General features: G+C 44.7%; 1 protein-coding gene across 2 annotated transcripts in view; it reads left to right on the top strand.

Moving 5' to 3' along the window:
• LOC108933885 (arginine-glutamic acid dipeptide repeats protein-like) overlaps positions 1 to 22,787 on the top strand; it is a 151,525-nt gene that overhangs the window by 22,703 nt on the left and 106,035 nt on the right. The window contains exon 1 of one of the 2 annotated variants that reach the window (XM_029260117.1): positions 14,657 to 14,898. The exons of the other annotated variant lie outside the window; for it this stretch is intronic. The gene's annotated coding sequence lies outside the window, so the exon portion shown is untranslated. Of the gene's footprint in view, positions 1 to 14,656; positions 14,899 to 22,787 lie in introns of those variants that run through there. 2 annotated transcript variants of the gene reach the window in all.

Here is a 22,787-nt window from a genome sequence, read left to right as displayed (position 1 = left end):
AATTTATTATGCACATGTTTATCAAGTGGTGAGAATGGATGCAAGTAGAACCTAGTAATATGTGAAAGTGAATTTTGAAGACATTAAAATTTGATTAGATCAGGCACATGGACTGGTGTGTGCCACTTAAATTAGGCTTAGTCTGATTGAAACAGTACAACTTTTTGTGTGCATAGTGCTTATTTGTGTTGAAGGTCTTTTTCTGGGACCATTTTTCAGTGGTTTGTCTTTTGAGCAGGTAGTATGATTTCTGGCTCATTTCCTGGGAGATGCAAATTCACATAAGGCTGCCGCTGTTTTTATTTTGAACTGTATCATAAACATTAAACTGCGCAATAATTTTTCAAACGTCTTCATGATATGGTGCAAAAGGAAATGTAACGTTTAGTTTGAATCACTCTGCTTCGTTGTCCTCCATCCAAAGCGAGAACTTCGTGTTTTTTGCCCGCATGAACTACTCTTGATGCAAAATATCTATATTATACTTCATCATCCTACAGTTGTTATGCAATTTAGTTTTTTAATATAATTCTTGAGTAGTGCTGTTGGTTTACTTGTGTATGTCAACTTGGAACCGTAATGTACTAGTAAATCCTAGTGACATGCTAATTTATCAATATGAAACCAAAAAACACACAAGTGTTTAAATGACTGCAGAAGCTGATGTGCGAGAGCTTGGATTCTCGTGAACTTGAGTGACTTTGTTCCGGATGTGAGCAAACGCCACCTCCAGTGTGTAATTACAATCTGTCCTGTGTGCTGGCTGCCCGTAATGGCCGTGTGGCTGACAGCGCCTGGGCCTGGTGTGGGGCACGGCCTCCTGCAGGAGCTCAGCAAATGAGGTGTCAGGTGCTGTTGTGGGGAGGTGTCTGACAAGCTTCAGGGGTCACAGGAGAGGAGGTGGTGAGACACTCCTGCACAGTTTAAGGTAACAGGAAAAGGCTGTAGGTCAGGCACTTTGTAATGTCTGTCTTCTGTTCTCTTCCCTGTCAAAGCACTGGTGTTCCGGAGCCAGACGCATAATATACGTAAATGCGTACACACGTATGGGCACGCTCACACGCTTGTGTTGAGCTGTTTCCATACCGACTCCAATTTTAAATCGATGATCCCTAACTGCAGCCCAACTTGAAGCGAAAAGCATTTTGTTGCTGTTTAATTGAAAAAGCATATTAATGTTAACACTTATGTCTTTCCCCCCCCATGAGAGCATCACCTGAAGGTCTGTTTTCTCGTATTCTGTGTCCTTGTGGAGGACTTTTCTGAAATGGCCATAGGAGGTTGAGAGAACCTATACATGCATGTATACACACACTGCCTCATTGTTCAGTGTCAAGCTGGGGGGTGTCACCGCTGATTCATATGGCTCTTCTGTGTAGGTCTCTTTCCTGCTTGCTGTGTGTGCTCTGCTCAGAATCAGACATGAAGGGGTCTCAGCTAAGAAGTAAGAGTGTTTATTCTCATGTAGTGCTTAACTCTTAATTCATTTTTGTCCTGGATTAGTGCAAAAAAACTAAACTGGATGGTCTTTCCACAAAGCATGTCAGTGCCTTATTGAGCACCAGTGTTTTATTCAAGCCTCTTCGCAGTGCGCTCAACTAAACAGTTTTGCTTTTCTTCAGTTAGAGGCTTCTGTGTACCAGGAGACAGGGAACAGAAGAGTAGAAGGCGAAATAACAGGCCTATTGATGATAACCTACCAGTAATGTTGTGACATGCACGTTTGTTTACGCATAAATAGTACGTTGCATTGAGGGAAAAGTGTATGCTAAATGAATACATGTGAGCGTAACAGTACTGCAGATCATAACCGTGACTTTCGCTAACGTTTTGATAATGTTTAGTGACTAAGTGATTGGAGCTTGGGTGAGTGGCTGGTGCTGTGACTTGTCACCGGTGGGATTTGCTGCTGTGCAGTAACCAGGAGACAAAGAAAGCCCATTAACTCCTACTCCTCTGCTTTCCCTTGCCCAGCTACCTACCTCTCACTTTATCCTCCGATACCATTAAGCCCAGCCCACTACCCTTATTGTGTGTCTGTTTTGCCAGCGTACTAAATTTAACATACTCTTAGGGCCCGGCTACATCATCTTCCAGGGTCAATAAAGGCGCAGTTTGATGTAACCATTACAAAGGTGCTTCAGAGTGGGGTGTTAGTTTCAGTCTCCAGAGCGGAAAAGGAGCTGTGTGTCCTAGATGATGCGAGTGTGTTCTCTGTGCTTTGTTTCTGAAGTGAGCCGACAGTCCCTTTCCTTTTTCTGCACGCTGCAGTGTGTCTTGTTTGCCTGGCCTAAATGAAGTTGCCACTTGTTTTTTTTTTCCTCCTCCAGGTTATCTTCTCTGACTGAACATGTACTCCCTGAGGAGGCATCTCTGTGGACATGGAGTCAAAGAAACACATTTTTTTGTCAGTTCTCTTTGCGTTATCTCCATCATTTTCAATCTTTATTCTCTCCCCCTCTCTCTGTAAGCCATGCAAGTTGAGCTCTTTTTAAGTATGTTTCAGCACTATTAGGAACATCTCCCCTGGTAGTACCTCAAGACCAGAGATTTTTACTACTGTAGAAACCTGTGATTCCATTAAATAACATTTTTGTGAATTCATTTTCCTGTGAATTCATTTTCTTGACCTTTTTCTCCACTTGGTCATCTGTGATTACTGAAGCGGAGTGCCTGCTGGCGTACCCTATGTCTCATCTATTTTATTTCTAACACCCGTGTGACACTGTGGATTTGGAGTTTCCCAAAAAATTGCATCCCAATACTTGAATTTGCGGCCAGCTGAAATGGATGTGCTCTGTTATTTGTGCAGTTTCTTTTATGTGGAACATTTCTAGACCCTTGTGGTCAGTGATTTGCTTGAAGCTCAAGCTTTATTGCATTGCTGAATATTTTTCAAAAAACAATGATAGGGAATGAAAAAATAACTCCATTGTTCTCTCCTTTGATTTGGTGACAAAGATACTGTCTCCCACTTCACCTTAATCTCTGCTAAAGCACAGTGAAAATACAGATTTTTTTTTTCTTTTTCATTTCATTGTTTGACAAACATTTAAAAGACAGTGCACAGTTGATTCTTTTTTCTTATAGCAATGTTTTATAGATTGTACAACAAAAAATGCACCTTCCAAAGGTATATTTGCAGCACCCAGTTCTGTTTTCTGTAACTAACCTTTTTTTGTGTGTCTGATGGTCAGATCACCATGCTGTATTCCTACAGCTGATGTCTGACAGCTGACATCATTCTTATGAGAGCTGCTCTCCAAGGTTAATTCAATCACAGCAGCCTTTGCCCTCTCCTGCTGAGCAACACCAATTTTGTGCACTGTATTTTTTCCACAACTCTTCAGACATAATCATAACTTGGGAAACGGGTGCAGATCTTGTTCTCTTTTCTGTCACAAGGCATGAATGAAACTAAAATGCTACGAAGTGAAAGGTTTCATTACTTCAGAGTAAGACGGTAAATTTGTACTGATATGATTATGATTCATTTTAAAGAAGTGGTTATTTGGTTTTTGGTTCAGCTTTACATGGTTGCTTGAGTCACATAAAATGTTTCTTATTGGTTACAGTATTTTGTGAGAAAGACGTTAACTCTTCTGTACTAAAAATGCGGATTTTTCCTGAGTTTGCCTAACGGGCTTGCGGAGCAGGGTAAAACACATTAGAGCCTTTGTATCCTTGGTCCGGTAGGATGTTTTCTCCCCTCGTTCTCCACATGACCTCTGTCCCAAGTTGTACTTGTCATTATAAATACATGGAGAGACACTGCACAATCTTACAGGTGAATGCTTCCTTTCTCACCACTGCTAATACTATCAAGGATAAAGGAATGGCGTTCTTCATCGGAATGCACCTTTTTAAGCCCTTCCAACTCTTGAGACAATCAAAGCTGTTGAGCCTTCTTGCATCTTCTTTTCAATATAAAAACCAAAAAGTTTAAAAAAAAAAAAAAAAAAAAAAAAAAAAAAAAAAAAACTCTTCTGTTTCTTAAAGTCACAAGACCAATTTAATTGTCCGTTCTGTGGACTGTCTAACACGTGCTTTGCCAGCTGCTCATTCTAACCCTAAAATAACTGAAAGTTGTTGATCTGCACTGTAAGCCCATGAAGTTGCTGGCATTCCAATTTACATGATGTTTTGCATACAGTAAAATAACACAATCTTTATTGTACTATATGTAACTATATACATTTTACTTTTCTTTTGTGCTGTAGTAGAATATCATACCACAAACGGTCAGTAGCTGGACTTGTGGTACTAATGAAAGAACATTTGGTTTTGAATTTTAGTAAATTTTCTTTGCTCATTTTAATGCAATAAATTGTTTAACATGGAAATGGACTGCAAATCAATGCAAAGGCTGTTCATCAGCCTTTTCAGAAGTGAGACATGTTATGTTGCAACAGAGGTGGACCAGGAGAAACTGAGCTCAGGAAGCAGTTTGGCAGAGTGTAATTGAATCTAGGGTGTGATCTGTTGAATCATTATGTTGAGCAGACTTTCCAAACACCTTTCTCAGTTAGAATAGTTATTTGAACATAGCACGGTCAGTCACTCAGCAGTTAATGGTAGTTCCTTGTTAATACAGACCTGTACTGCATCAAAGAGCTATGCTGCTGAAAGGAGATATTGAAAAGGTTAAAAAATGCCAACAACGATTAGTATACGCTTCAGCATAGTGCAGTTGATTTTTAAGTTGCTACACATTTCTGAATATTGTATGAGCAAGCAGGAGAATGTAATCGAGAGCATTGCTTATGCATTAGGTAGTTACATCGGTCGTTGCCAAGTGAACAAAATATGTGTATTGCACATCATGCACAAGTTAAAAGCTTTGAGATTAATATTTTGAACATACTGGCAACAGAAGTCTAAGCAATGTTTTGCCAGTCCTCACTTTTGTTGCCCTGCGAGTGGCCCATGGTGACAGCTCAGCATGCCACCCGAAGTGGTCACGTCGGGCTTAGCAGTGCATCCACTCTGTTCAAGTAGAAGTGCCTCAGGAGACACAGCTGCCATCACCTGATCTACTTGACTTTCAGTGAGGAGAGACATTGGTTGGAAGTGTTTAAAGGGGGCATGATGGTATTACATTTATTCATTTAATTGATGCTTTTCTCCAAAGTGACTGACAGTGTTAGTCTACCTACAACTATTTACCCATTTATACAGCTGGGTACTGTTACTGGAGTACTTAAGGGTACTACAGCTGGAGGTGGGGATCGAACCTGGGGCCTTTGGGTCTAAAGGGGAGGCGCTGTAACCACTTCACTACCAGCTAGTATAGCTCTGGGGTAGACAGGTCTGTTTTGTGTCAGACATACTGTCACAAGTTGAGATTGAATTATGAAACTTGCCAAAAATTTGTGTTTTACAGCCATGCTTTTAATTTTAGAATGACACATTAAATCAGAATTATTAATACGTACTGTATCTAGTGTTCAGTAAAATGCATTCAAACAATGTGTTCTTCAGGCAGATTCTCCAGAAGGAAAAACAACACCAGTTTTTGCCAGTGTGAGTTTAAAAATGTCACCCTTTATTATTCCCTGATGTGTTGTTAGAAGACATTCAATTTCACAAGGCTGCTTATCCTGTGCAGATGTATTGTCACGGGGTTGATTGACAGCAGACCTCAATGTGCTGTTCATTTTTGAGTGGAACACTCCTAATTGTGTATAAAACTTGAGCTCCGAACTGCTTTTGTTGTTGACAGTGCAGGTGTGCCCATGCTCGAAATGATGAGGAGCAGCATGTTTTCTGTTAGGCTACAATTGCATCCATCTATCACCGGTACAGAATGCTTCAGAGCAAGAGGGGCCAAACAGGAATAGCGAACGGAACAAAAGTTTCTTTTCGTAATGCATTGAAAACACGTAGGCTTAGTAAGGAAATGTTGAATGAAGTCTGATGTTCCACAACTTTGAGCAGAATTTTTCGAGGAAATGGCGAGTGTTTCAGGAACCAGAGAGATTTGGTTACAGTGTGACATGAGCGCGAGAAGATGACAGTGGCGTGATGACTGACACGCACAGTTTATCGTTTGGAAGAAACCTTATTAGAGGCTTTTTGTAAACTGGTGAAGATGTCGGAGCCACCGGAGCTAGTCGTGTTTGTTTTTGAAGTGTTTTTTCTTTCCCGCTGTCTGTCTCCCTCGCCAAGAGTGTGGCCTGTCAATGCGTGTTAGGACTCACAAGGACTGTGGTAGCGAGCTATAGTAGGAAGTGCTGGAAGTCAAGGTTAGTCACCGCGTTACTGCAGAAGTCACACATTTGCCACTGCTCTGTCTTCCTGCGCTCCATTGGCTCTATGGATTTAAAGAGCAAATGCACACCCGGAGTGTAGAGCGCTGTTGTGTTCAATTCTGTTCTCCTCTTCGCTTGGTTTCCAGGTGCCCTGCTCTGAGTGTGTTCAGTTCTGTGGGCTTCTGCTGGTCAGCGATCCATATTAAGCTAGAAGGACAACTCTGCACTGTTTAATAAAGGGAATTTGTCACACTCTTTCTCTGTGTATTGGCAGAGTTATTTGTCACATTTTTCTTTGAACCGGTTAACTGGTTTGTTTTTTTTTTTTTCGTATTTTAAATAGTCTTTTTTTCAGATTGCATTGTAATAAACTGCAATTTGGATGCAATTACACTGACATAAACACTTTGGTATTTTTAAAAGAAGCATCAATTTGTAGCCAAACATACAAACAGTGGTAATAAGTCCCACAATAATATGTAGGCTGAAAATGTTCAAAGCCGGCTGCTGTTTACTTAATGAGTTTGGTAATTGCCTTTCTGTGGGCTGCGCCTCACTCCCCTATTGGAGATGCCTGTGGCAGCTGCTAACTGGGGCTTCTCAGCAATTCATTGCTCGTCCTCTTGGCACACGGCACTGAAATAGCTGCCGCTTCTACACACTTCTCCATTTGGTGTGTTTTTTTTTTTTTTTTTTTTGCGGGTGGAGTGTTGTCTCTTCCCAACCCCCTATACTGTGGACCGTGGTTCTCATTAGACCCTAATCCAGTTAACAAATCGTGACCAGATTTCCCTCCCCATCGTTCTTGTTATAAATGGAGCGGGGAGGATTAAATGTTAAAACAAGCTTTGACTAGGAGTCTCTCCACGAGCTTCCTGCAATATAGACCCCTGACAGAGGGAGAAGGAAGGTTGGTGTAAAAAAAAAAAAAAAATGGGGGGGGGGGGAAACGGAGAAATCGCCAAATACTCCGGCATCATCAGGAAATCCTCGCACTTACAAGATTTGACCTGAGCTCAAACACGTTGATAGGAACGCACACAGGCGGCACGCAGTCAGGCCAGCTGTTCAGTGTTGCACACGACGCAAAGCTGTTCATCAGCGGAGCCCTGTATGGTTGTCAGGCTCAATAAGGATTGGGATTAGCAATAGGATTTGTGGTTGCATTGCTAAGGATTACTAAAGACGCTCACAAAATGTCAGGTCAATGTTTCTACAGTCAGATGCAGTGATAAAACAGATGTGTACTAGTTTGTAATCCCACCCACTGCGACCTGTTAGATATGTAGATATGGTCCGATTTCCACCTGCCAGACGTCTGGGGCTTCTTTTCTAACCGCGGTATTGCTTTCTGTCATTCTTGCTGTTTAAGGATTTTTTTTTTTTTTTTTTTTTCCCCCTCTTCTGTTTGAATATATGGCTGTTACTTTTCCTGTTTTCCAGATGAGATAAACCTGCCCTGACTTACCCTGTAAACATCAGTACTTTTTTCTCTCCCCCCCCCCCCCCTTCTTCTTCTTCTTCTTCTTCTTCTTTCTCATCCCTTTTTTCAAAGCCTTGTAAGGGCAGGAAGTGGGACTTGACTAGACTTCTCAATTTGCATTTCTTCAGCACTTGCGGTCATGGAGCACAATTAGCACAGTATGTTATTTGGGCATGATTTGTGGCCTTTGGGATCTGTAAAAGAGAGGTGCCTTTGTTCAAACAGATGTCTCTCTCTTTCTCACTCCCCCCTTCCCTCTGCCCACACGTTGTATACAGTTAACAGACTCTCCTTATGGCAACATTTTCTCAGAAACAGCCACCCAAAAAGTAGGTGGTTACGGTTGAGCCCGTGCTGTCTTCAGCGCTGTCCTGGTGCACAAAGTGGTTTTTAGAGGTAAGCGCTCGAATTTAATAGAGGCCTTTCATCGCCGCGGTTTTCTGGGCCCTTCGGTACTTTTGTGTGCCTCTGCTCCTGTCTCAAAGTGTGTCCGTCTTCCCCTGCAGCTCCTTCCTGCCGCCTTTGCCTGGCCTCCGCTCTTCCGGTAAACATCATTCGCTCCGGCGCAGAGCACCGACACATCATAAAATCCAAAGTTCACCAGCAGATTGTGTCACGGTTTCCTCAGTTGGCACTGGATCAAAAAATAATGCGGGAATGTTTTTACAAGGCTTTCTCACTGTGCCCACTGTCACTGCGATTTGTCACCTGTAGAGAAATAAACACAAGACAATGTGCTGTACGGAATCTTAAAAGCAGGAATGTGGAACCGCGTAGGACGGTCAGCTGGCAACCGGTGTGCCGAATCCGTTGGACTTTTCACAGGATGCTCGCTGTATGGGGGGGGGACTTGTACAAATTGATGTTGCAGGCAGAATATTTCCGTACTTCACGTGAACCCCAAAGAAAGATGCCCGATTGATGGAATTAATAACGAAATCCAGTGATTAAATGTAACGGGAATATCGAGCGACTTTCACATGCAGTAACTGAAGGACATTTGCACATAGAGTTGAAATTAAGAGGCCCTGGCGCTTTAATGTGACTTTTAGCTTCCTCTACAAGTTTCAATTTCATGCTTTGTAACTGAACAATTGTTACGCCCCTGCCTCCCCTCCAGCACACGCGCAACGATTTGCTGTCCTGCAGTTTTGTACCATGTCCAGAAGGTGGCAGAATATGAAACACGCTCAATATTAGGAATGGTCTGGGCTCATGGTGACTTGAGGTCACAGAAAAAAATGGGAAACATCTGAAACACATTTGTTTACCGAACAAAATACATTATTGTTACTTGCTAATAACATTGGAGCTCAACTGTTGCTTGACGTGGTTAGGGAGCATTAGGGTGTTGGGATGGGGGCAGTGTTGATCCATCGAAAGTAGAATTTAGACAAGTTCTCGGACGGTGAGTTGAAGAGTTTCTCCTGTAAACTGATAGGCTGGAGAGATGGGCCGTTTTCCTGCGCGTGTTCCCCACTGCACGAGCTACCCCCCTCTCAGCAGTCAGGAACAGCCTGCAAACAAAGGGGAATTATTCTACTGGTGTTTGATGTTAAGGAAAGTGCTCGCTCTCAAATGGTCCGCTCTTCATAACGTGCTTTATGGGAGTGTGTGAGAGAGAGGAAGAGCGTCTGCATCTGCCTTTTTTTTTTTTTTTTTTAAATAGAGAGCACACAGCCCTCAACCTCATAATTAAACGAAGAAAAAGGCACCTACTCTCACACACCCTCCAACCCTCAGCCCACACACACACACGGACTCGCGCGTCTTGTTTTCAACTTATTTGTTTGCCAGGTGACGGAAAAACACCTGGAACAATGTTTGCACAACACATTTTTTCCAGGCTGTGGTTTTGGGAAAGTGGGGGGGGGGAGATAAATTTACATGAATTTGTATAGCTGGACAATTATATAGTGTAAATACGCATACGTGAGCAGCCGGAGTCGCGACGTAGCCAAACGTGGGTGACGAGCAGAGTAAATGGTAGAACAGGAGAACTGCTTCAGCTGCTCTTTGAACTGCACATCCTGCCGAAAGGGTTCCTCTTATTTTTGAACACCTAGTGGAGTCGGCACGGAGAAGTTCAGAAGCGGAGCCTATATTTAACACTACGCTCCTGTGCTTTTACTTCACGTCTGTGTTGTCGCTTGTCTGATCGTCGGCCTTGCGGTTTTAACGCACCTTTCATTAAAGCGTGCACGAGAACGGGGGTCGTGGATTTGTTGAATTTTTGAAGTAATATCAGGGATGTTCCATAGTATCGGAAGGTGGGTTCTGATAATGAAAACAGATGGAGAAGTTCAGTACCTTAATGGATGCATTACTGATCCAAGAATATTTAAACTGTGAGGCACCGCTGCGTCTTGGGGAGTGTGGGAGCCTTTCTTTCTCGGATGCGTGCTACCGTTGCGCTGCCGCATCGAGCCCTGCTCATCCGAGTGCCGCGAACGAGCCGAAGGCTGACTGGGAGACAAAACTGCGAATGGGCTCCGCACAAGGTGCGTACGTGAAAGGAGACAACGAGGGGCGTAAATTGCCTGAAGATGGACACCGGTGCGCCTTCTTGACGGCTGGCGCCTGGGTGTGAATGCGACCCCCCAGGTGGAGGAGGGGGCGGCAGAGCAAAGCTGCAGAGTAAAGCTGCAGTGAAGGCGGTCCACCTCCAGGCTGGCCGTTCAGGCTCCCTTTGTTCTCCAACCGTGCTTCAAAATGGCTCCTGGTCATCTGTAAACAAATGTTATGTTTGCTTTTCAGTAATGCCCCAGGTCAGGGAATGAATTTGCAGAGAGCAGTATTGCGTTGTAAGAACAGCAAAGCGTTGAAGCGAGGTCATAGGAGAGAAAGGGTCCTTTTACACCAGTTTCTCCTAAATTAGCGACGATGTAAAGCTTTCCTTGCTCACTGCCGGCACCGACGGCGGCCCGTTACTGAAATACCGTGTACCGCTCAGCTTCAGCTTCCGCGCGCCTTGCGGCCGCGTCTCTGCTGAGCTCATTACGTTAAGTCGCTGGATCCAGAGTACGTGCAGCCACAGCCCGAGAGCTAGGTGTGTCAAGTTCCGCTCCCGCTCCGGACGAGCGCGCCCATCCCACCTTTCTGTGGATATGTGAACTCGCTGCGGTGTCGCTGTGTCCTGTTCGCCCCTTCCTAAAAGGTGCTTTAATTCTCTGCGTTGACTGCTGAAACCGGCAGCAACAAATAGAGCAGCGTCGTCCGCGTTTAAAAGACTGTACGTTTAAGTGGTGCAACAAACTGTGATTGAAATAATCTCTTTAGTGACCATTTGGTGGAGATCCCCCCCCGGGGCTCCGTCAATAGTTGGGCAGTTTGCAGCTTGTTTAAACTCCTTATTTCGTTTCAAGTAGGTCATGATAAATAAAAAAAACAAAATAACAAAATTGTTTGACTGTCTAAAAAGGCTCCCCGGTTGCCAGTAGAGGATATTTGCAGGATTCACGTTGCTTGTCTCATTACTCGAGCCCTAGATTGTGAGAGCTACTCAGCTAAATTAACAGTTAAGCAGTTGTATCAGATTGCCGCTGGCCCTCGGTGTGGATTGCACATGTTACAAAGCGGTCGGCTACACCGTAACCTGACCGCTCCATTTTCCTGCTGATTTATAGCAGTACATGTGTACTGAAGAGAAACTTGAAAGCTCACAGTCGCACAGTACCTTTACAAGGTTTGGTGCCGCTGTGCGCAACTTGTAAAGTACTGTGACGCTTCCAGTTTTCGGTAAATAATGTGTAGCCGACCAGACCGTTGGCTTGTTTTTAACTTTGCACCTGGAAACATTATTGGTGGTGTTAAATCCACATCGGTCATTCTGTTCAGCATGACGGAATTAGACTTGGGTTAGATTTACATCGATTTAGAAATGGCCGCTTGTGTAGGAGTGCTGTCGTTTCCTCAGCGCTGTAGCATTTTCCTGCTTTAGGGTGCACTCTTGACACTTACTGACTACGGTCATGTTACAGCCATATTGCTGTAGTTTTGTTTAATTTCTAACTGTTTTTAAACGTACGAGTCGCAACATGGGTGAGGAGCGTAATATTTTTGCGAAATTGTCTAATAGGCTGATCTTAGCTACATGAGAGCCTTGTGAAGAAGCAGTTTGGCTGCCAGTATTACTTCAAGGATCTTTACGGTTTGCAGTTTAAAAAGGATTCATGCGATTGACCTGTAATCAGCACCGGTCCAACGCTGGTTCATTTGTGCATCACCATTTGTACATATGCATGATTTACATCACTTTGTCACAAGTCGCGTTGTCATGACGATGCCAGGAATCTCCGCAAATGAATTCTTTTGTTTTTCTTACACGTGCAAAGGCTCATAAGTATGAAGCGGAGAAAGCGGCAAGAATTTGCACGATTTGCAGAGGGCCGGCGTTCTTAGCAAACTCTGCGGAGACGTATGCTTTTATGTGCCGTTTAGGTTAAACATCAGAGACTGCATTTTATTAACATAAAACAGGTTTCATCTGCAGCACGTATCCTAGACAATCTCTTGGCAGCAGATATGATTAACAGTGTGAGCTAAAGACCTGAGTCTACAGCTAAAGCGAATGATCCAACTCTCACCTTGATCCCGGGAGACTTAGTGGACTGGTCTAGGTTACGTGAGCTCTGTCACACTTGACACGCAAGTAGTATAAATATTTCATGATGTGAAACACGTCTACGACACAGACCGTCTCCACAAATATGTATTCCATTGCCACACTTCCAATTCCTGGATACATTTCAAACATTGTCTGAAGATGCCCTTAGGGTGTAAATTGTGAAGTAAGTTACGAATAACACCGTTGGTATGTACCCTTAACACGGGCCCATGATGAATGGAGTTCCTCTCAAATGCTGCGAGTGTGAAAGTAATGCGTCCAAGAACCGGATCTGTTATGTTTAGACTCTCTGTACTGTGTCTTTGAAGGTGCATAATTGTTAGGTGTTGCAGTCATATTTAATTTTAAGTGCATTTAAAATATTAAATTGCCTCTTCTGTTTGCGTGGACTGATAAAAATCAGTCTTCGGCAGCGTTAGTCATACTTGTGCGGCTCATCTGTAAGGATTTTATTTTTCTTTTTTAGAATGTGGAGGAGTTAGGGACTGCATTCTGATGGATTTTAAAACGGGTCTGACCTTGCCGGAGGACTGCAAGCGTATCTGTTGGACGGTGCAAGTCGCTCAGTGGCAGCACGTTAAAATGCGCTCGCATGACTGCGCTGTTTGCCCTGTAAATATTCCCTAATGCCGCTGTAAATGTTTGAGTTGTGTCGTCATTAAGCACAGCGTGCTCTTTACCTGCAGTGCTCGCATTTGATGGGCAAGTGCGCTTGTGAAAATATCCCAAATCTTTAAAATGGGACAAATGAATGGATTACGTCCGCGTTTATGAAGCTGACGCTCCTTGTTTATATGCATGACCCTGGAACCCATCTGTTCTTGCGCTTCATGGCTAGAACAATAATTATCTGCGGAGCTTGTCAATGCGGTTGACATTTTAATGGCTGATGATTGGCATGATAGAAAACCAGTGGAGACGCAGGGATCAAAGAGCACCCCCGAGTTCACAGAGCTACGATCGTGGATTTAAATAGAGAGAGATGTGTCTATTTTTACATCGACTCTTCCGAAACGTCTTTTCTGTGCGGCGCGATGCTTCGGTTTTCTGACGATTCCGAAAAAAACGAGGGTTTTGATGCGGCCGAGGTACCCGCTGTTAAATGCCGAGCGCGGACTTGGCGTTGCGTTCAGCTTCTTGAGAAAAGATGGGAGGGCCGGCGTTCCGGTAAGGCATTTACGCGGCGTGCGGTTAAAGAGGGGGGACCCTCGCGACGATGGACCGGACGGGCAACCTGATCCCCAGGACAGCCAAGGGCCCCACGGCACCGCTGCGGTCAAAGGCCATTCCGATTGAGCCATACGTGTGCTTCGAGCAGAATTTACTTTGATAATAGGTGAATGAGATTTGTCTTAAAAGAAAAGAAAAGAAACCGAACAAGTGCGGTCGCTTTATATTCCCTGCGTGAGGTGGAAATCTTACTGGGGTCTCGGTCAATGAAACGAGAGGTTTACCGACTGCTTTTGAGGCCTTTGGAGGGAGAGTTGTTAAATGGATCCGTACGGTCGGTGCCTCGCTGAATTTCGCTGAAGTAGAAGGAAAAAGTAAGGAGAGGACAGTGCAGCGGCCACCATTGTAACTGTGAGCGCTCCGCTCTGCTCCGCGTACGTTTTTCAGTCTTCTCCGGAGGATTCCGGCACCCGCTGTAGCGATGTTTCTCAGTACTTGTTAAAGGTGAGAAATTAATTGTAGCCTGATTAATGGCAACATTATCTCGCTGCGATTACAGGTTGGATTTGTGCTGGACAAAGAATGAAAATAATCAGATGTACTGAAAGTGGAATTGCGCACTGTAAGGAAGCGCTTGTGCTGCGTGTGTGTGTGTGTGGTGTATAGGTCAGGGGCTCCGCAGCTGGTGAAGTGCTGTGGTGATCCAGAAGAAAGTGTCACAAGTGCACACTAATATCGAGGGACACATTAGGCGTCATTGGACACTGGGGGGGGGGTAGCAGGTCCCCCCCTGTCGGTGGCTCGCAGTAATTACACTCGTCCGCTACTTACACTCATTTACGGCACACACACTAGTCTACTGAGCCCTTTTTGTGCCACTAACACGTGACCTTTGTTACGCTCATAGGGGGTTAATTTCGGACTCCAGTTAAAGGTCGGAGTGTGTGAGTTCCTCTTGGGTGCTGCAGCCGGGCACCGTGCGTGTGTGTGTCGGCCATGTGGACGCGTCTGTCGAACAGCTGAGGGAGGGAGTTAGTTGGCGCGCGCCACCGGGGCACACGCGCGCGAGCGGTAGACGGCGCGATCGTGCGCGTGCGTGACAAAAAAAAAAAAAAAAGAGGAGTGCGAACCAGAGCGGTTACCAGGTGAGAGCTGCACGGAATGACCGCTCGCGGACGGCGGAGCGCGGGACTCGTGTGAAAGTCGGTATCGCGGCGCTGGGCGCGCTGGCGGTGCGCGGGAGGGAGGCGCGTTCCGAGGAGCTCGCGCGGGCTCCGCGAGGCAGCCCTTTTGTTAAGGCGGGTGGCCGCGGCGCGTTTCCTCTGACGTGCTCTCGGGGAACACGAATGCCGCGGCTCGCCGAGGAGGTGAGTTGCGCTGGGAAACTCTCTCTCTGTCTGTGTGTGTGTGTGTGTGTGTGTGTGTGTGTGTGTTTGTGCGCTACGAGACGCGTTAGCTGCCCGGTAGCTGCTCCTCCTGTTCTTTCCCTTTTTCCTGCGAGTGTAACTTTTGATGCGGTTGTTATGGAAACGCCTCTCAACTCCTCGCTCTGCACACGATTGTCCCGTCGGTGTAGTTTTCCTCACGCGGCGCAGCTGACAGACACACACACACACACACACACACAGACACTCTCAGCGCTGCACTGCTTTTTCGTTTCGAACCCTCCTCTGTGTCTATATGTAAGCAGCACAGTCAGTGACTGACAGCAGATGTTGCGGAAGAGCCGCGAAGCTCTAGTCTAATAAAGACAAGTGTGTCCGCCGTGCTGCTGTTTTTAGGCACCACAGTAACAGTGTGTCGTTGCCTGGACACCAAAGGGCACTTTTCTCACGTGCGTAATGTGATAGACACAGTTTGTTTCCGGCCCGGGCTGCGCGCTGCTGGGTCTGTAGGCCTGTTACACACACACACACAGAGAGAGAGAGAGAGAGAGAGAGAGAAGGACAGACAGACAGACAGACACGCCGACCGGTGGGCTGCTTCGCTTGTTGTTCATTACAGGCACCAAAGTTGGCTTCGGTTCCTTCGGCTCTGCGAACCTCACATTCTTTACAACAGTGTGTGTGTGTGTGTGTGTGTGTGTGTGTGTGTGTGAGATCGGTGACGCTTACGACTAGTCAGTGCTTTTAGAGACAGTGACAAACTGTGGCCTTAAGCCCTTCTCTGTTATGTCTGGGTGATTCGCTACCCCTCCTTGTGGTGGGAGAATTTTTTTTCTTCCTTTTCATTTTGTCCTCTGTAGGTCTCACTTATTTAGTCTGAAAATGATCTCCACCTTGTCTTTATTTGCCTTTAGCTGCCCCACTTAGTAAGGCGCGATCACCTCCATGTCCAAGTGCTCCAAAATGAAAAGTCTAGGGTAGGCTTCTTGTTCTGCTTCACTAACGTGATTATGAACTTTAGTATCAATAGTCTGTGTTATTTGAAGTCCTTGCTTTTCCTTTGCTTGTTTCTTCTTCCTCCTCCTCCCCTCACTGCCTATTAACTGAGAGGTGACCCCTGGCTCAATAATTCACATGTGATTAATGTACTGGGATTGGATGACTCTGTTATTCACAGCAGAGCGACTGGGGAGATTTTGATTACAAATTGGTGCTTATAGCTCTCGCGCTTTCTCTGAGCTTGACCCCCCCCCTCCGTCGGCGGCCTTTCTTGTTATCCGGTGCTAGATTGAACTTTTTCACGCGTCCTGTTTTAGCTTTGTCTTCCAGCGTGCCCCGTGTTGCAATATCCTGACTATATAACAAAACGGCCGGCAGGCATTTCGCAGAGGTTGAAGGTCAGGTGGCAGGCCGTGTGTGACGGTCAGAGAACATGCATTCTTCCCCCCCCCCCCCACCCCCCCGCGGGAGATTCACAACAACGCGTAATCCCAGAGGCTGTGTGCAAACGCTCTCTCTCTGCCGCAAATGTTCGCATGTCTACGAAATTGTGCATTTTAGGACATCGTTAAGTCACTTACGTTAAAAAGAAAAACGGTAGATTCTGCTGTTTACTGTGTGGATGTACGGGTGGCTTGTAATTGTGCTTCTTTTTGTTGGCACTGTGGTCAGAAATAGCTTTAACTCTTCAAGTGCGTATAATTTAGCTCGGCCGCTGCTTTTATCTGCAGCGGCCGAAAAGGCCTGGATGTAATGAACAATCCTTCTTAGCAGAGTGTATCACAAATATTAGGTTGCACTCAGTGGGAACATACATCTCTCCTTCTGTTTTTGCCTTTGAATCCCTCCCCAGAGGTCAGGTAGCCATTTACTCAAAATGAATAATTTAATCAGCAAGCTGCTCTGCACAAGTGAGAAGGGAGTCTGCCCTGATCCTAATGAACCGGGATGTTTTTACTAAGGGCTTCGAGCTCTGCTCTTGGAGTAAGCACTCGGGAAAAGGCTGCGTTTAGTGAAATGTTCCTGGGAGTACCAGCGCTCAAAATCGTCCGTCTTCCTTCCTTCCTTTCTTTCTTTCTTTCTTAGTCTTCGTGTGCTGTTCTTACTCAAGTGTCTGTAGAAGGTAAACCGAAGAGAGCGTGACCAAAAGTGTAATTTTGATCACGTTCTGCCATTGAATTTACATCTATGAATGTTCCTTTTAAGTGATCAGACAATGTTTTTGTGCTGTGATGTGTAAATTGCTCCATGGTCGCAGTCATTCGATTGAGTGTGAGCTCAGTGTTGCTTTGCCTGTGATTGTGGTGCATTCTCTTTTTAGGATGGTTGTGCTCTCCTGGCCAGCAGAGGCATTATACGTTGTGCGTGTGTGTGCGCGCGCAAGTGCAAGTGCATGCATGAATGATGTGCATGTGTTAGTGGGAGCAATAACAAAATTCCTGAAGACCGCTAGGGCTGCTCTGGCTGACGTGGGACTTTATCAGAGACATCCCAATGAGAGAGTTGGACAAACGATGATTTTTGTGCCAGTGGACCTTTTCGCTTCACTTTCGCAATCTTCAGACGGTCGGGAGACCGCACGCTCCCGTGACTGGTGTATCGGGAACTTCGGGATGCTCTTAGTCGTAGCGCTGCGTTATAGCTTGCTAAGGGTGGGCTTAGCGTGTGCGCTTTCTTTTGCGGTGGCTTTGGTGATGCGGGGAAACACGTAGTTGAGTATTCATAAAAGTTCAGAACAGCGAAATTGGTTTCTCTGTTGCCATTTGGGTGCAGATTGTGGAAAACATTTGGGACAGAGAAATAATACGCCTTTGTTGCCTTCTCAATTTTTTGTTCTTTAGGTATCTAATTAGCTTTGCCACAATACAGTAGTAAATCACACTACTGTATTGCAGTCTTACATTGTGCGCTGTTCCTACGGTACATACCCCTTTCTTTGCCTTGTTCCTGTAACACCCATGCATGTTGCTTGTTAGGTATTCATTTCTGCTTTTCTTCCCTTGGTAATTATGGCTTTGCACCCCCTCCCATCGCCGTGTAAACACAGTGTTTTGATGGATTTGGTTGCAGAAATGGCTGTCTGAACAGAGACCTGCTGGATATATCCTTTGGCCTTGCTTGCTGGTGCTACTAGATTTCAGTAGCATCTTTGCCAGTATCTGCCTTTTTTTTAATGCAACGCTGGTCGATGCGGTGAGACGACTTGGTGCATTTTCCCCCGGTTGTATGGCGGTATGTATGCCCTTGTGTAGTATGTTGAAGCGCTATTGTAGCACAGAATGGAGGGTTGGGCAACAGTAATTAACATGCCTTTTCCCCACTTCTTTTGTTGATTTCTCAAAGATGCCACAATAAGCTTACATCTGCTTCATGTGCTCTCCTTGTTCATTTTACTGCCTGTTCATCTGAGACTGTATTTATGTAGTTTAATTCATGCAAGGCAAATATTTTCTATGTGCTGCTTCTCCTCTTGCCACAGTAATCAGGTTTAGCAATGCATAATTTGAGGAATCCTTGGACATGAAGTGCGTAAAATGAATTTAATTAACATTGAGCTTATTAGGAAATCTCCTGAAGTAGTTGTTTGGTGAAATTGCCTCCGTGCTGGAAGCGAAGGGACATCTGGACCTGCGAGATCAGATGCAGAGTGAAATCAAAGAGTCCGCTCAGGCTGTGCTGTGTTCCTCGTACTGAGGCAGTGGTGAAGTGACAGAGGGAGCTTTGGAAATGCAAGATTCCCAACTTGCCTATCTCTCTGTGTGTGTGTGTGTGTGTGTGTGTGTGTGTGTGTGTGTGTGTGTGTTAACTGAACAAATGGCTGGCTGTCTGAGCCTGCTGCGGGGCAATGAATCATGCATTCAAATTAACCAGCCATGATGAATACAAAATGATCTTAAACTGCAGGTTTTCAATTCGGGGCTAGGAATGCACTCGTGTACGGGGCCGGGTTCTGTTCGGAGAGGTCTTTTTGTGTATATAATGCATTTTGAACTCTTATTTTGGAATGTGGGCATTTTATTTGGGCCGTTCCACAGCTTTATTAATGCATTAAGCTTGCTGTTAACAGGGAATTATTCATCAGTCTGTGAATAATGCAGCAGTTTCTAATGCTGTACAGAGTGGGTATATGAGAGAGGGTCATATCTGCCTGTAATGTAGTCGTTGATCTTCTTTGCCACTAACATTAAGCTACTTTCTATTCCTAAAGGTCACCCGTACGTAAATGTGTATTGTATTGTATGGCGTGTTGTCCGATATTGCCGGAGGAGGTTATGCTCGTTGTTTTCCAGCTTTTATCATTGTTTACTTTGTCTTCATACAAAGAACGGGAGTTCCTTTGATTCGTCTTATCGGAAAATAATAGACAGGCGGTTCGGGTTGAAAGACCGTTTGATCAAATCCGTTCTATTGCATCGGCACAGCACGGAGAATGACTTGTGATCTTGAAGCCGATGTGTTTTAAACAGGAGAATAATTAATTTTGACCAGTTGCTTGTAAATCCCCATCATTGCACCTATTACAGGTGAGAGCCGTTGGCCAGGTGGCAGTACAGCTTACAGTGGTGTTTAACAACAAAACAGAATCTCCTGCTATTTGCGCTCTTCGCTCGAATGTCAATGTTTGCACTTTGTCAAGAAGAAAATTAACCCACACGTCAAAATATACCGGGAAGAGTCATTCCGAGGTAAAATGGGAACTTGCATGGTTAATTAATGAGCTTCTGCACAAACAGAATTATAATGGAAGTATAAGCGACAGTTCAATTTGTTCCTCTTATGTTGACGCTGGAAAACAATATTGTACGCAAAAGGAGAGCCGAACCTCATCAGTCAAGGGTTTTGTTTTTTTTTCCTTGGAATTTTTTTCCTGAGATGTTCTTCGTGACTTGTTAGTCGCTTGGGCAAAATCTTCGGTACGTGCAATTCGGCGAACGTTTTTGAGAGAATCGGCGTGTGGGGCTTTGAGCGTCTGCTTTATTGAAATCTTCTATATTTGGAAGATTTATTTTCGCAATGTTTTCAGTGCCTCGGATTGCAAATGCAGTGTCTGTTAAGCTATATGGGGAAAAAAAAAAATGACCACGGTAAAATGTTTGTCGCAGATGGAATAGGTAACTTAGGAGCATATTATTGGCGTAACACACATTTTAGTCCCTTTGCTCTTTTCTGGCCTCTTCAGGGTGATCTCTGTAGTTCCCATTGTTTACTTTCAGAAAGAATATCGTCACATTTTGTACTGTTCCCATGTAATGCTCTCCTAACCATGCAAGAAATTGTCCACTGCTTTAAGTGTTGTGAGACAAACCTGTTTTTCTCCTCGGGAAACCGTGTGCGCATTTTGGGCAGTCAACCTCCATTTAACGCCGAGCTTAAGCAGAACAGAGATGACTCGTTGTATCCGCCGGTGTGTAATTCCTTTGTCTCTGCGGTCGTGAGCTCCTTGGTATATTCTTCACTTCGACTCTATTAGTATAGATTATACATAAAACTTAGCCAGGAGCGCAGCGCTGAGCAGAAGAATGAAAATGAAATGCAGAGGGCAGCGCTGTGGTGGATTTGGTCCTCATTTTCCGTGGACAAAGAGAGGGCCGGTAGCAGGTTCCGTGGGCCTTGCAGGTAGTATGGTGAGGGCATACTGCAATCTGCCCTCTGCCCGTCTGGTGCTGCAAAGTGGATTAGGAAGATTGCATTATGTGGCGCAGTAATGCACCGTACCCTGTTTACAGGATTAAGTCAGCAAGCAAATTAGCCGTTAACTGAAACAAAGGAAGTCTATGTTGGGCTGCTGCGGTCAGGGGGGCTTTTCCTTGTATGTCTTGTTTTGTTGCTCAGGGTCACTCATTTCGCTTGCGTCGACTGTCGCTTTTTGTTTCCCGTAGATACCTGCTGTTGGAAGTTGGCATCATGGCTCAGAGTAGAGCGTTTGGGAACTGCTCGAACATTTTTTTGACTAGGGGAAGCTGACATGTACAATTTTGGGTGGGTATGGAGACGACAAACTGCCAGTGTAGTTTTTATTTAACCACAAGAATATATTTTACTGCGGTTGCAAATGCGCACATACACAATCATTCTCATTAGTGATGCATTTTGTTCCTGAAAATGTATTCATTGGTTGAACTCCCCCCCCCCCCCCCCCCCCCCCCACCCTCTTAAACATTCACCCGAAATAGGAAAAAATTACCTTTAACTAAATAGTTTCAGAAAAGGATGGATGGACTTTTACATAAAGGGTGTAGGGTGCAGCAGGTAGCGTCGTGTTTTTCTGATGCCTTTTGCTCCGGGCATCTAACAAGCTAGTAACTATTGAAACATTTTTGGATATTTGTGGTGTTCGCTCTTCTCTGTGGCAATCTGTGTTAGGTAAACTAGCACCTGGGTGGTGCAAGAGGACATGGGTTCGATCTTCACTCAGTCTGCGTGTAGTTTGCTTGTTCTCCCCATGTCTGCGCGGGTTTCCTCTAGGTGCTCTGGTTTCCTCCCACCGTCCAAAGACATGCTGTTCAGGTTCCCCCATAGTGTGTGCGTGATGGAGAGAGAGTGTGTGTTCCACTCGTGTATGGATGAGCGACCCAGTGTAGGTAGTGTATCTAGCAGCGTAAGTAAGTCAACATGGTGAATAAGGTGTGCGGGCTGATAACACTCCATAGAGTTCAAAGCGTCTTAAGTATAGGTAAATGAGTGACGATTGAGAATCTGTCAGGGCTTTGTCTGCAGGTAAACTGACTTGGCAGCTGTTTGTCCCTTCGATGGTCAGTCGCTCCGCTGAGCGCTGTCCTGGAATGCTGTGCCGTTCTTTGTAGCCCAGAGCATGTACTGTAATGCCAGCTTGGGCAGATAAACGCTTTGCGCACCTCTACCACTTTTATTCATCTTATTCAATATTTGCACTCCACATAGGTGTGCCTCCCCTCTTTGTGTCGTCACATCCGGCTTTAGATGCCGATGATAAAATTTCAGCATATTTGCCGTCGTCAACATTGAATAAGGAAATAAAAATGTTAATGTATGAAATTAAAACTGTTATCAAACAGGCCACCTATTGTTTGAAAGAGGTGAAGAAAAAATATCACAGTCACTTGTTATGACAGATGATGTGCGTATTTTGGATGGGAAGCACTTCGCAGAAAAATTAGTTTTGTTCGCTGTGGAGGGGGGGCTATGGGTAAAGTAAAGAAATAAGGGATGGGTTTGTTTAGTTCACTGAGGAATTTCTGGGAAATGTTTTCCAGCTGTGGTATGACTAATATATACTTACTTAAATATTTGATATATATACCATTTTGATGTAAATGTGCAAATACTGTGCTCTGCCACTTTCTTATAGATTCTGAACAGGGTTCAATATTGTTGTTGAAGTTTGTTGCAGATTGGTAACTTTCAGTTATTCACTGGATCGATAGTGACTGACTTCACTTTATGGAAATACATGTAATTCCTAGGGAAGTGAACTGAAACCTATATTGGAAATCAGAAAACCGGCACATCAGTGGAATTCACTCTGATTGCCTTAAGTTCCATAATATAAGCAAGCATGCAGGAGGTCATCTTGAAGGTTTTCTGCCCAGCTTGTAGCACTTCAGAATAGAGCAGTGCAAAGATGTTCATAGAGATCCCTATGCACCGTCCTGGTCCCATCAGAGTTTATTTAACTGATGCCTTTGTCCAGGGTGCCTTATACTGTTAAGTTTGAACAAAGCAAAAATGCTTACAAGGTCACAAGATAACAATGAGGTGATGACAGTCCGGGATGAAATATTGTGCTGCAGCAAATGCTAAATCATCCCAGCATTGTACTAGACACAACCATTGGGATTACAAAAAAAATTATAAACAGCAGCAAGAACAGCAGCTCTCAGGCAAAGTGGAGC

This window comes from Scleropages formosus, chromosome 2, assembly GCF_900964775.1.
Source record: "Scleropages formosus chromosome 2, fSclFor1.1, whole genome shotgun sequence".
Taxonomy (NCBI): Eukaryota; Metazoa; Chordata; class Actinopteri; order Osteoglossiformes; family Osteoglossidae; genus Scleropages; species Scleropages formosus.
This window is presented reverse-complemented; position numbering and strand designations above follow the sequence as displayed.